This window comes from Chiroxiphia lanceolata, chromosome 13 (assembly GCF_009829145.1).
Source record: "Chiroxiphia lanceolata isolate bChiLan1 chromosome 13, bChiLan1.pri, whole genome shotgun sequence".
NCBI classification, from domain to species: Eukaryota; Metazoa; Chordata; class Aves; order Passeriformes; family Pipridae; genus Chiroxiphia; species Chiroxiphia lanceolata.
In genome coordinates this window covers 11,046,428-11,054,306 of record NC_045649.1, presented here as the reverse complement: position 1 = coordinate 11,054,306, position 7,879 = coordinate 11,046,428, and positions in this window count along the sequence as shown.

Genomic DNA, 7,879 nt, shown 5'->3' with positions numbered 1-7,879 from the left:
AGAACATCAATGTCACCTTGCATCACAGCACCAGCAGTGATCCACACCTGAAGGGTTTTCTCCATGCTTGAACAGTAGTTGGAACATTTTGGTAGAAATTCTTTTTTAAAGAGAACAATATTTTTTTTTTTTAAGTGAGAAGATATTTTCATTTTTTAAAAAATTTTTACAAACCTGGACCTGTGTTTTAGTTGAAAATATCACTAAGAGGTAGCCCTAATCTAGAATTTTCATCCTTTTGCTATGCCTCAAAAACTTCAGCAACTGCAGTAGTTAAAAGACTGTAATGGATAGATTAACCTTAAGAAAGAGGTTTAATTTTTTGGATTGAGATTTTCTTTAGTAACATTCAAAGCTAATATAGACACTAAATCAATAAAATTAGATCTTTTTAAATTTGTATGTTTCTTTCTGAATGAGATTTTACTACAAAATATCAGAATTCATATTTGATTGAATATCCAGATATTCAATATACTTCCCATGGAGATCTCTGAAGGCAGAAGGGTTTTTAGGTTTTGCATTACAAAAATATTCTTCTTTATTGCAAGCCCTCTTGCAAAAGTTACCTATTTCCCATGGGATGTAAAAATGAGTCTAGTTTTCCTTGAGAAAGGATCTGTGATAAGCTGTTCATTTCTGCAGCCACTAGCTCTGGCTCACCTGCTAAATTCTTTGTGTGAGGAGCTGTCAGTGTGGCTTCTTGGGAAAATCAATAATTAGGGTAGGTTTTTTTCTGAGCCTCTACTTCCATCTCCCACGGAAAGAAATAAGAAAATGACAAATTCTATACTTCTTTAAAATCCAGTGGCTTGGCTGCAGAGGGCATTACCTGAAGGCATTACCTTCTCACGCTTTAATTTAACAACTACTCTATTTGATTTACATAATACTCAGTTAAAATGACAAGCAGAGCTTAGCATTACTGCCTGCAGCCTTGCAGCTGATGCTGTCCCAAGCCCTGCCCTCCAAGACAACTATGTCCAAGTGCCTTTGCAGTCACACCCACAGACAGCAGCAGCAGCTGCTCCAAACATGTCACCTCCTGCCTGCCAAGGGGACACCCACGCAGGGCAGGGGCAGGACAGGCACGGCATGACCACAGTCAGCACGGCTCTGGCCAAAGGGCAGACACTTTCTGAGTGCCTGAGTGAGGCTCAGATACACGAATCTCCAGCTGGGTTTGTTTTTAGCCTTTGTCTCTCTGTAGGAAAATCTCCCTGATTTGCTTTGCTCAGGTGTTACCAGGGGCAGCCTCAGAGAGCCTTTTGTGGGGGCATGCACGGCACTGCAGAGGAAGTGCTGGGCTGTTTCAGCTGCTTGGGGCTGCTCGTGGCCAGGGGGTCTCTGCACACCATGGGGGGACCTGTTCTGCAAGGACCCTGCTCTCCCTGCCAGTCACATCCCCTGGCATAAGCAGTGCTGAGAGTGTTGTACAGCTTGGTGCGTCCTCACTGGTGTCTCTGCCATGGGAAACCAGCATTTGATACTAAAAAGATGTCATCTTGTCAACACATCATCTCTGCAAGGCTGGTTTAGGCCTACAGCCCAGGCACGGGTCACACTGGCAAACATTAGAAGCATAAATTTGCTACTCAGAGAAGAGAGTGGTACATACAGAAAGGCAGTGCAGAGCACCTAAACTTGAGGTCCAAGGCAGCACAACATCTAAAGGAGCAGTTTGCCTCCCTACCCCCTGTTCTTTCTAACCCTTGCAGTGTTTACACTGCAGAAGTGGCTACTTTAAAAAAGGAATGCTGAATTGAAAATCTGACACTACGTTATGGGCATTTAGCTGATAATTGGTGTTAGAAAGTTGCATACATCTGGGTCAAGGGTACACAAATTAGGTTTGTTAGCATCATTGCAAACACTTTAAATATTGCTAGAATATTTTTTTACCATGGAATTTAATTTTATTTTTAACTACAATTATTATAGTCTTAGTCTACAAGAATCATATGCACTCTGGGAAGCATATGACAGGCTCCCAAATCAACATTTAAGCAGTTTAGAAATTAAAACTTATTTAAGAAGAGACATTTAGAGTATTATTGAGGAGCTGTTCTTATTTCATACTACTTCAGCATCACAGCTTGGCTAAAGGGTGTAGTCAGTTCAGTAGAAATCAGTATAATGATTCCAACATTAAGAAAAATGAACAACAGGGAATATGATTTAGAGATAGTACATGTCAATTTTGAAATACCATCTTTTGGCTTATGTGCATTCCTGCTGCGTGTATGTGAGAAAGAGCTGCTTTCATGTATTTCCAGATCAGTTAGAAGCATCTACCAATACAGCTGCAAGATAATGAGCCCAAGTCTGCTCTGACTGCTGTATCACAGACAGAACAGGACATCTCTCTGCTCACCACGGACTTACTGGAGAATCCTCAGCTCTCAGGGGACAAACAGAAAAGCAGTCACAGCAAACAGCTTTACCTACAGGCCTAGAGCTAAGGCTGCAGTGTATTAATGGCTGCCACAGAAAATATGAAGCTGGTTATCTGCCATGAAATGAGAGAGCTGATTCTCCCCAGCTGTACACACTTCTGGTAGTGTAAAGAATCTGCCTCACCTTTGCTCTCTGATCTCACAAGGAAAATTTGCCTTACCCCTCTCTTTATCCTCTTCTTTACATGTCTGAGATAAGGTATATGATCAATGAAAAAAGGTTTGAACAAATTTATCCCCTGGCTGACCTTGGCCATACTATCAGGTCCAGGTATTAATATAACTGCACGAACAAGGGAGCACTGTCCTCGCTTCTCCAATTAACAAATCACTTCTAGCAACTAAAATGCCACCAGTAGTGCTGGCAGGTAAAATATGCTTTATAAATATACTTTATAAAATATACTCCCAATGACACACAACTGACTAAGCCAATAGGGCTTTATAAGAATTATTTAGATAATCTGCTAATTTTCAGTGGCTGTAATGGGAAATGTTCTCTTCTTGGAACTATCCTTTAGCATTCTGCAATGGCAATACAGCTTTTTCTTAAAATTCCCATCAGCTTTGCCATAGGATTTAGAATATTGAGTGAAAATTGTTTAGAACTGCGTCAAAATTGTTGCCACTCATGTCAAACTTAGCCCTGCACCACACCATTCCTAACTTAGAGTATTTTAATGGCAATGTTACTCAGTATGTGACATTTGGTCCATTGTATACTTGTATATTTTGTCCCAGTGTACCACTGAGATCCTGACACAGATTGCAAATTACAGATGTCACACAAATGCACGAGCAGCTAGCAATGACAAAATAGACACAGACGTGCGTATGCAGCTTTTAAAATTGTTTTCCATACCTATTTTTAAAAACATTCCTTGACCAGCCCTCTTTCAACCCTCCCCTCCAAACTGAATACTAGCACAGGGATCCAGATCATCTATAGTTTTTAATCAGAAATGCAAAACCCAGGTATGCCCTGCCTTGTTTATGAGGAATGAGTATTCCTTACTTAAAGATAACTTTCATTAGTCATGCACTTAGAGTGTATAGGAGACAAGTAAAATTAAACAGCCAGACATTAGACTCTCTTTTGTGTGTAAGTGTTCACAAAGGGCAGGGGAAGAGAAACTACAGTTTAATATAATTCTACTATTAGTTATATGGATGCAAAACTGAAGAAGCTCAAGCAAAGTCAGCAGAGATCTCCAGATACACTGCCATAGCTGACAAAAGCATTTGGCTCAGTTGCTTACAAAGCTCAGCAGTGGCTATCATCCTTATTCAGTCACACCAGCACAGCAAGCAGTACTTTGGGAAGAAGAGGATAACTCCTCAGTGGCACATCTGTTAGGTATAGATGGCATTCATTTGAGTAGCTTTGCCAGTGGATGACATGCCAAGTCCTTTATACTAAAAGGCTTGTGCTTGATGTTAATCATTCGCTCTGTGCCAGTTAACATGTTTATCCTTCTAGGAAATACTTTGATCTATACTGGCACTTGAAATATAGCAACCAATTTTACTAGACTGGAAATGAACAAACAAGATCTTGTGTGAATTGCCAAATGGCACAGCAAAATGCAGGATGCATGTTACAAAGGGTTGCTTAGCAACTAGAAAAGGCCATGCACTCCATTTTACTATTTTGGTTTGAAATAGAAAATAAATGGCCTTATAGTTGTTTGAAATACATGGAGAGCTAGAACATAATACTGCTCTGGAGAAATCTATTTGTGAGGAGTGTGTGTCATGGGAGACAGAGAGACTCTGAACTCAACATTCAATAGGTAAGTGAAGGAGAAACTGCCTTTCAGATATTTTGCCTTAAAATGTAAATGTAACAGTAGTTTAAGTTCAGTGTATGTATTGTGCTATTCAACCAGGATTTAAAACAATTGTTTATTTTTACCTTTCATCTTCAAATTGTAAGAGGGTAAGTTTTTTGCAAAGACAACTATGAGCTCATCCTGCATTTGCATGCAAGGAAGTAGAAGTTTAGAGCAGTTGGTAATTTACCCATGCAAGTTGCCAAACTCTGAATACATCACAGGCATCCTGAATGTAAGCAATATAAAAAAGAAAACAAACAAACAAACAAAAAAACCCAAGGAACTTCAGTATAAAATGCCTCCTTCCTCCCTCTTCCAGAGCTCCCCCCAATGCCTGGCAGCTGGTCTTAAATAGACAGATATGAATAATCACCTAGCAATAGTTAATATTCATACAGGAAGAATAAAGGTCTCTGAAAACTCGAAGTCTCCTGTAGCTCAAAGAATTCACTGTCTTTATTTTCCAACATGAGAAACTGAGACAGAGATTAAAACTATTCTTGAAAATCATGTGGGAAGTCTACTGTGTTTTGAGAGGAGAACATCTTAGTGGAAGAGTTATCTTCTCTTCCACCAGTATTCTTATTATACAAGCATCTAAAGCAGGTATGAGCACTCGATATTGCTCAGCCAACAAAATTCATTTGCACACTCCATCTCTGTGTTATCTCTCAGCCCAGGCAATCCCACGCTGGAGCCAACACACGAGACCTCGGTGCAGCCGCAGGAACCTGCCTAACTCAGTGGGAGTTGAGGAGAGCCCCAGCCCAGACAGGGCTCAGACCTCTGTAGCAGTGTGGTACAGCAGGGTGAGCTGAGCACAAAGGAGCAGCTACTGTCAGGAGGTGTCAGGCCCTTAATCTATGTAACATGTAAGCTGCAGCCAACAGCCTTCGACACAATACCGCATGTGTCCACTGAAAATGGCATCGCCCATAATTGCATTGTTTGCTCAGAAGGGACCTGAGATCCGGATCAAGTTCAACAAGATCTGTGTCATTCTAGTTAGTGCTGTTTTTCAAGCACACCCCTTAAGTGAACAGAAAGCCCTCTGAATCCATGACCAGACTTTCAGGGCCAAATAACTGACTGTTTCGGTTTCTTTCAAGTTGTATCGCAGTAGACACACACAGTATCCTGGATACTGGATAGATTCAAAAGTGGGAAGAAAAGGTTCCAGCACACTGGCTTTAAAAGAGAGAACAAAGTAAGTGAGGATCAGAGGGAGGAAGGCGATCGCTATGACACTAAGACAATTAATCACTGCCAGATGTTAAGGGTCACACAGCACTGCATGCTGGGAAGATCAGCAGGGGTTCTTGGACAGGGAATAGAGGGAAAAAATAACCTGTCATGTCAGTGAACTAGTCAGGGGTTTAGGGTTCCTGTCGTTTAACTATTAGTGTGCTCTTAATAATAAAATGACAATGCATTGAAGAAGAAGGGGAGGAAGACAGGGGAGTTGGCAGAAAAGAGGGAGTGACAGCTTAATAATCCCTGTCTGTCAAAAGCACTAAAAATACCATCCCAAATTCAACGCTCTTACTTTTGTAATGAACGCACCAGGGTTCCTGTTTGATTAATAGAACACTTGTTGACTGACAAGGACAAATGTGCACATGGTCTGAACACAGCACTGTGCATAAATAATTTAAATTGTACTACAGCCAGAGCTCAGCTTGCATTGGGGGTTCTGTGATAAACCCCTATGTTTCAGCAGTTCATAACATGGCCCTAAAAGAAAAGCTCAGAAGTCTCAACCCTAAAGTTGGACTGAGAAGGTAGGTTGGTTTCTTTGAAGTATGAGAAAGAAATCCATACCCTTTGGAAATCACAGACCTTTGTTAGGGTAGTGATGGTGGTGTCTCTGTTGGCTCTAGTTGTACATCTCTCACATTACAGCAAAAAGCAGATGGCTTTACGCTGAACAATGCAAACAAATTTGTATTCATGGTTATTCCCACTCATCCCCACTAACAGATACTACTCATCCCAAAAATAGGGAACTTTTTCTTTAAACTTTATTTTCAAAGGAAAGAGATCAGAACATTTTGTAAATGGACACTTAGCTGCAAATATTTCCTGTATTTCTTTAGAGGATTAATTTAGTTTGGTTAAGCTGTTATCTGATGACACCCTTTTCCACAGAAAAACCTGCTTTTACCTCAGAAAGGAACATTTTCCACCAAAACTGACACATCTCTTTGTTCTTATAACAATGCATAAGTGCTCAAATATTTATCATATAACTATTTCATGCCCCTAGGGCCCACACATAAGGGTAATGGAAGGAACAAACAATTAGGATACTTGTAGATATACCGAGTATCTCAGGGAAGACTTAATTTCAAAATTTCCGTTAATCCTCTACAGGTATGACTGAATTCACACGTATCATATCAATCATAATTCACTTTTCTGAATATTTTACTCACCTGGTGAGAACATGCAGACACTAGAAACAACACCTAAATTGTTGGCTATTTCACCATTTTTTTTCCTGACAAGTCAGAATACTTCTTTAAATTATTATTCGGGGAATAAAACAACTCTCCTAATTTAAACAATTCATCACACTATGGCCAGAAGGGAAAAATAACGAAACTGAATATATCATCAACTTGAAAGCTATAACAGAATTTCTCCAAACAGTCCACACTTTGTCTAAGATCTGCTCTTTCCTTCCAATTCATTGGATCTTGTAATCTATCAGATGATTTTGGTGACTTAAATTCCAATCAAGAGAAGCATTGCTGAGTACTTTCAGCTTTCCTAGCAGCCACAAAGGTGAGATTCCTTGCTACCCTTGAGGAAGGCTTGGCTTTGCAGAATCAGGCTCTCAAGGCTTAAGCAAATAAGCATTAGTTTGTTAAATTTTTCTAAGTATTTCTTTTCCAGATTTTTTGCTTGCTATTTATAACGTGAATTACAAAACTAGCAAATTGATATACATTACATCCAATAAATGTATAGAAGAACTGCTTCTTTGCCCTCTTCTACATTAGATAGCATTAAGAACTTAATAGGTAGTCCTCAAATGTGAGGACCATTTTTGACTGTATTATGTCTTCTTCAATCATTGTAAGAAACTCTATTTATTTCCTTGACTCGCTAATTGGAGTTTCAAATTGTTTTTGCAAATCTATATAGATTAGACAAGTCTTTACAGCAATATCTATGTTGTTGTCAAATTGTATAAGGGAAAGGGTTGTACAGTATTTCAATTTGTTGAAATGAACGCAGTCAAGACTCATCATTCCTCTTCCTAGCAATGCCACTAAACTACTTCAGGTTGTGCTTCAGCTGCCTCCTTTATAAAACTGTAGCAAGCCTTCCCCAGTCTCGTTAATCACAATTTTCCAGTATTTATGGACATCACAGTATTGCACTGTTATGGAACATTTCAGGAGAAAGGAGGGACAACAGAGAACTTCTATGTAACCAGCACCTCACATGACATGACACCAGCAAACACATCACTCCTTAAAAAAGCTGCTAAGGTAGCACTCTGCAGAAGGCAAACATCGTTTCACGTACCCATCTCTACAGCAATAGTGTCTCATTAACCAACCTCCACTGGAGTTAATG